The following is a 6,256-nucleotide window of genomic DNA, read 5'->3' on the forward strand; positions in this document are numbered from 1 at the left end:
ATGTTGAACATTTCTTTAGGAATAGCCTGCATTTTCAACAATCTTGCTGTGGTGAGCAAAGTGTTGACTAGTACTTTGTACATAGTAGGCATTTAAGCATTCATTTATCAAAACAGTAATAGACTATTAGTTTTCAAATCTCACAAACACTAGCATAGACTACTTTCTCTTATATTGTGTTCAAAGGTAGGAAACAAACATTAAATTAAACAGGGGAATATTAAAATGTAGAAGAGGAGAGAGAAGAGATATGACTTTTTGACAGGGGTAAATGTCATCAAAGCACACTGACACCAGGAGATGTCATAGACACCAAACCCTACATTGTACAATCAGTAAAACTATTTTAAAAAAAATTACAAAACCCACTGATTTTAAAGAAAATATATAAACAGAAAGTAGGCATCTAAATGTAGAAAAATAACACTGAATAAATCATTAAGTGGTCGGGAACAGAATTATTTCCCCATAGTTTCTAGGCTTATATTTTTGGTAAATTAAAAAAGAAACATATTCAGTATTATATCTCCTAGGGGCTTTAACCTGTGCATATATATATATATTTGGACAATAAGAATTTCCAATTATTTCTCAGGTGGTTATTTGGAAATAAAGACTTTTTAAAATGTTATTTATTACATTTAATACTAGAAATCTACATTCTGCCTTTAATGGGTGGCTTTCTCCCCCTCACATTTAAATTTCAGCAGGAAAGAGCAATTAATTCTTGCCCCTCCAAAAAGATACAAACACCTTAACTTCATTAAATAAGGGAGTAAAAATCTAAGTCTAATTTTCAAATTGAGAGTCAGATAATGGGCCATGTCATCTGGTGAGTGTCCAAGAAAGCACCTTAGCTGAGCTTTGGAAGAAGTAAATAAACAGGCTGCAGACAATCGAAGAGTAACTGGGTCTTCACCACATAAGCAATCCATGGTAGCTTGCTAACTAAAATACAATTTATATTCATATGTATTTCAATAACCTATTTCTGCCTCTTGTGCCTTACATAAAAGATATATTGAATATGTTTCTATTGAATAAGATATTTTTCATTTCTAGTGACGCCTAGTCTATTTTTATCTTCAGACTGCCTTTCTCTTTGGTTTTGTACACTGCAGGCACCTAAGATTCTTAAACCAGTACACAGGCCTCTTGTACTTTTTCCGTGGTAAGGCATTAAACATGAACACTATTTCCAGGTATAGACCAAACTTATGTGATACACAGATTGATTCTGAGTATATATAATCTAAGTTTATCTTCCAAACTTTCTGTTGATAACAAAAGGGACACATGAGAAAAACTGTACTTGGTTTCCTTGTTTTTAAGCTAAAATCTTTGTTTTAAAATTCTTTTGTATTTTTCAATCAGTAAGCTCCTGGAAAAGACACAATTTTATGTAAATGCCATTGATAGATACATACATACATACATACATTCATAACATACAAAGGTGTACATAAAGAAAACTTAAATTATCAGTAATTACAGAGTAAGACATGGTATACATGTTGATATGTACAGCTAACTATAATAATTTGTTTACTTTATGAATGTCAGTCTAGGGCTGGGGAGATGGCTCAGCCATTAAAGCTTACGCTCAACAACTAAAAATATGAATGTCAATCTAGGCTTCAACAATATACTAGTATTTCAGTTTTCACTCAGAACGTTTATTCAAAATAGTCTCAACAGTTATTAAATATTGGTAATTCCTCAGTTTTCCTAATTACTTTATAATAATTAATTTTATAAATGTAAATCTTATTTTTAATAGCTGGCTATATTATTATAAGGTCTAAAATGAAATAAATTATTACATTGAATCACGTCTAATCATCTCTGTAGATTTAATTGAAGCTGGTGCTAATAGCGATCATTGCATTCAAAATATAGCATCTACTGAATTGATCTTACTTAAAATAGTGATAACCTGCACTGTGTACTAATAAAGAAAACTGTCATGTCATTTTGAAAGCTATGCTAAAATTCTTTGGTTTGCAAGTAAAACTTACTTAAATGCTCTCTCTACAATAAATTAATTTTCAGGTAACATAATCTAAGTAGCAATCAGGTCAAATTTATCACCAGGCTACAGTCTCTTTCAAGATTGTGTCTCCTGCTAATTTGTGTCATTCTTAAACTGAATATCCAATAGAATTAACAATATCTCTAGTTCTACATTCTCCAAAACTCCCATGAAGTTTTAAAACAGAATAATAATTAAATTTCAAACAACTTAAAATCATATCTTTATTCTCAGTAGTCAAAGTAACGTCATTAGAATTAAGATAATTACTTTTTAATTTACCTCTGTGTCTTATTAGGTATTCAAACTAGGCTCATGTTCATGATGTGCAAATGCTTAACCTCTGGGTTAAACACAAGACTCTATAGACTATTTTATTTTGACTCTCAGGATGAAGGAATTCTCCTAACATAAACAAAAATATAATCAAAATGTATGGAATAATTATTTGTAGAAATGTTGTGAGGGACTGTTTATGATTCTGGTTCACAAGGAAAAGGAAATGTAGTGAGATAATGTCACAACTGTCATGGCCGCTGGCTTTGTTCCAACTTCTGGAACATAGTACAGGGTAGTGTGCCATGACATGAGAAAATCTAACAGCCAGAATGAGGTGAGAAGACAGAAGGGACAGGGAAGCCATGAAAATGACTGAATTTGTGGCGTACACACAGCAAAGGATGCCCTAAAGAAAAGCAGGCCAGAGCCCGATGTACATCTTCCATGACAACTTTTATTAAATACTACGCCTTATGTACTCAGAGTAAAGTTTTCTAAGGTTAGTGTATTTGTTACTTTTCTAAAGCTGTGATAACACACCATGACCAAGAGAACTTTAGAAGGAATGGCTTATTTCCTGAGGGGTAAGAGGTCATCATGGCGCGGAAGCATGACAGCAAGCAGCTGTCATGGCAGCAAGGACTGTGTCTGAAAGCCCACATTTTGAAAAGCAGTGAGGAAGCAGAGATAGCGAAGAGTAGAGCAAAGCTTTAATCTCTCAAAATGTCTTGCCCTAATGCATTACAATGTGTAGGAGGTATGTAGGTAAGGCTACACCTCAGACACATTGCCAAACAGCGCTATCAACAGGGGAGCAGTTATTAAAATCATCATGAACGTGTGGTTAATATTTAATACAAACTAACACAACTGGTCAGGAAAGAACATGTCGTTAGTGAGAGCCACTGAAGTTCAAATAGCTGGTTTCTTAAGCATTACCAGCTCAGCAACTTTCAGAACCCACACCAGCTTGAAAACATTGTGTTGCAAAAAGGAAAAGGTTTCTTACCTTTTCTAACTAGAAATCGGTGGGGGATCTAGAAATGCTACATGGTGAAAGGTGAAGTCATTCAGCTCAAAGATAAAGGAAAGATGAAAATGCTGCTTTTGTTGAAGGATGGTGCCATTTTTGTTTGTGTGTTTGCTGAGTTTCTTTGGTTGAAATTAAGTTTCAATCTACATGTAGCCTAGGAAGACCTGGAATTTAGGATTTTCCTAGTTCAGAATCTTTCTATCTCTATAATCATAAAGGCTGTCAATAAATCAAATTTTATCCTCTGTGTTTATAAAACTAAAACAAGACACAAATAAGAACACAAAATGCCCATCATCAGGCAAAAGGGCAATGTGTTTTACGTTCAGAACATAAATACTAAAGGGAATGGATATGTCAGGCACAGTGGTTCCAACTCCTGTTAACTCCAACTTTTAAGAGGCAAGGTCAGGGTTGAGCCTGGTATAGAGAGTCCCTGGTCAGCTAGGGCTACATAGTTAAACGGTTAATCCTGGGATTCTCTGGGGAAAATTAACGGACAGAATACACAATGCCCAAAATAAAGCAAGCTGTACTTTGAGTCCAATCTGAGCTAGCCAGTTGGCTTTCTCCTCTAAGTCAGGGTTTGTGAGACCAGCCCCACTTGTAGGGGAGATAAGGTGTTCACTGAGGGAGAGAGAGTGAAGAGTTATTTTTTGTTAAAGGGATGCAATGAAAAGGAGAGGAACCAGCGCAAGGATCTATATCAAGTGAATGGGGATTACAAGCAATAGCAAAAGAAAAGATAAACATCAGTGAATGGGAATGGCAAGTAGACTGCATCAGACGAGGAACTTAAGCTTGATTTTAAAAAAGAGGTCTTAATTAGTAGAAACAGACACAACACAAACAGACTTAGCTCCTAGCTAGATTTTAGCACCAAGCAAACTGTTTTAAGTAGAAACAGAACTCTCATCCTGCAATGTAGGTTTTCTGTTTTAATTTCTTTCTTTTCTTTTCCTTTTTTTTCAAATTTAAAACAAGCATTTATTAAATATTTATTACTAGACAGGGGATAGACTTTGATCAGGACTAATCTCTGTAATTTCACAGCTGAAATAGCTTCACAGACACTTGTTACAGGGGCTTTTAAGGACAAACATTTGGCTACCTTACTTTCCCATGAGAGTTTATTATTTTCCAAGAACTACATTTCCCAGATTCCAGGAAGTTACTTGATTCCTGTGGGTGTTGATTACAGGTTAAGTTTTGGACATTACAAAACCTTTCCTACAAAACAAATAAATAAATAAGGAAATGAATGATAGAACACATTACATTATCAATAAAATTTAAAATGCATTAAAAAATGACAGATCTTGGGTAGGAATCATGGTTCTGTGATCACTTTGTGCTCTTCAAGAGAGCCTAAATTTGGTTCCCAGCCCCCAAACTAAGATGCTCAGAACCAATTATAAATCTGCCTTCAGAGGTTCTGATGCATCGTGGGCCCACACACATCTCTCAAAACCCCTCAAAACCATCATTTAAAACAAAATAAAGCATTATTTTTAGAAGTTGGACTTAGTCTACAGGAAACATTGTTTCATTTGCAATTGTAAAAGTAGATCTCGCACTTGCTTGTTGATCTAGACAGCCATAAATCTTGCCATGAATGATCTGTCAAACTTTGCATCTCATGGATTATTCAGTGTTTAGATTGTTGTATGTGATAAAATTGATAACCCACTCAAGTGGACACGAAGCAGGCTCTTTGTTTTATAGCACCATGGAGGAAAGTCAGGGCCTTTCTCATGGTAGGCAAGCCCTCTTGTACTAAGATACATCCCTCGAATCCCAAGGAATGATGTACAAAAGAAAAATACTTGAAACAGGAAAAAAATGTTTTATTCTGTGGAACATTTAAGTTGACTACAGAGTGGAAAGAAACATTTCAGGGATGATAAAAAATATTCTGTAATTTGATAAAAATATAAAATAAATGGAATCTGAAATGGTTGGAATTTATATAATTGTACACATAATGTCCTTATCATGTCATATCTATATAACATACTAATTACACATATATCAGAAGCTTTAATCCATATTGTTTTCAATCAGTCCTGATTCTTTTGCTATATGACATTCTGTACTCTACCTGCAAAACTACCGATATAATAATTAACAATGTTTAGGCTTTTTCTCTTCTTTCTATACTGGTGAAAGTGTGTACTGATGGTCTTTTGACAGCTTAATCATTATGGGTAATATGCCAATATTACACATTTTATCCTCAAATGCTTTTTTTAAAAAAATAGAAAAAAATAGCAGGGTGGGGTGGGGGTGGGTACATCCTCTTTGAGAAGAGGAAGGAAGAGTGGGAAGAGAGACTCTAGGAGGGCAGACTGGGAGGGCGATAAGAACTGGAATATAAAAAAAAGATTAAAGATACAAAAATAGAATCCATAACATTTGTTTGTATTTTTGTTCAAAGTGTGGACAAACATAGAAGATAAATGCAAAAAGAAATCCTCATTTGCCATTTTCAACTCATTTTTGAATATGCGTTTTGCTACATTCATAAAGAACTATAATATACAAGACCAGTCAAAGAGATAATGGTATTGATGGGGTCAGTTCTGACAATTGCTAATAATCTAAAAGCATAGGTAATGAAAACTAATGTGATAGGTAAATATGTATATTTTAAAGGCTTGATTTGAAGAAGAGGTCAAAGCTGAAAATATCTGAATACATGTTCAGCGTGTCTAGTACCAGTACCTAAAACAACTTGGTTTAAGAATCAATACCATGTGGTTAAAATGAGTATCTGAAAACTTAGTACTGTGAGAATCTAAACTTCAAATTTATTTATGTGAGGGTCTGCTGTATCGTAAATACACATTATTATTCTTGAATGTATTAGGAATTAGTCTTAAGAAATGTGGGTTGCCAAAATGCAAGAAGCG

General features: G+C 34.2%; 1 non-coding gene across 1 annotated transcript; it reads left to right on the plus strand.

The window, feature by feature from the left end:
- Window positions 1-5,754: 5,754 nt before the first annotated feature.
- LOC116902616 lies at window positions 5,755-5,879 on the plus strand. The gene has a single exon (XR_004388195.1). It is a non-coding gene; the product is annotated as a small nucleolar RNA SNORA40 (small nucleolar RNA).
- The last annotated feature ends 377 nt before the right edge of the window (window positions 5,880-6,256 follow it).

Source organism: Rattus rattus, chromosome 5 (assembly GCF_011064425.1).
Source record: "Rattus rattus isolate New Zealand chromosome 5, Rrattus_CSIRO_v1, whole genome shotgun sequence".
In the NCBI taxonomy this organism is placed as follows: domain Eukaryota; kingdom Metazoa; phylum Chordata; class Mammalia; order Rodentia; family Muridae; genus Rattus; species Rattus rattus.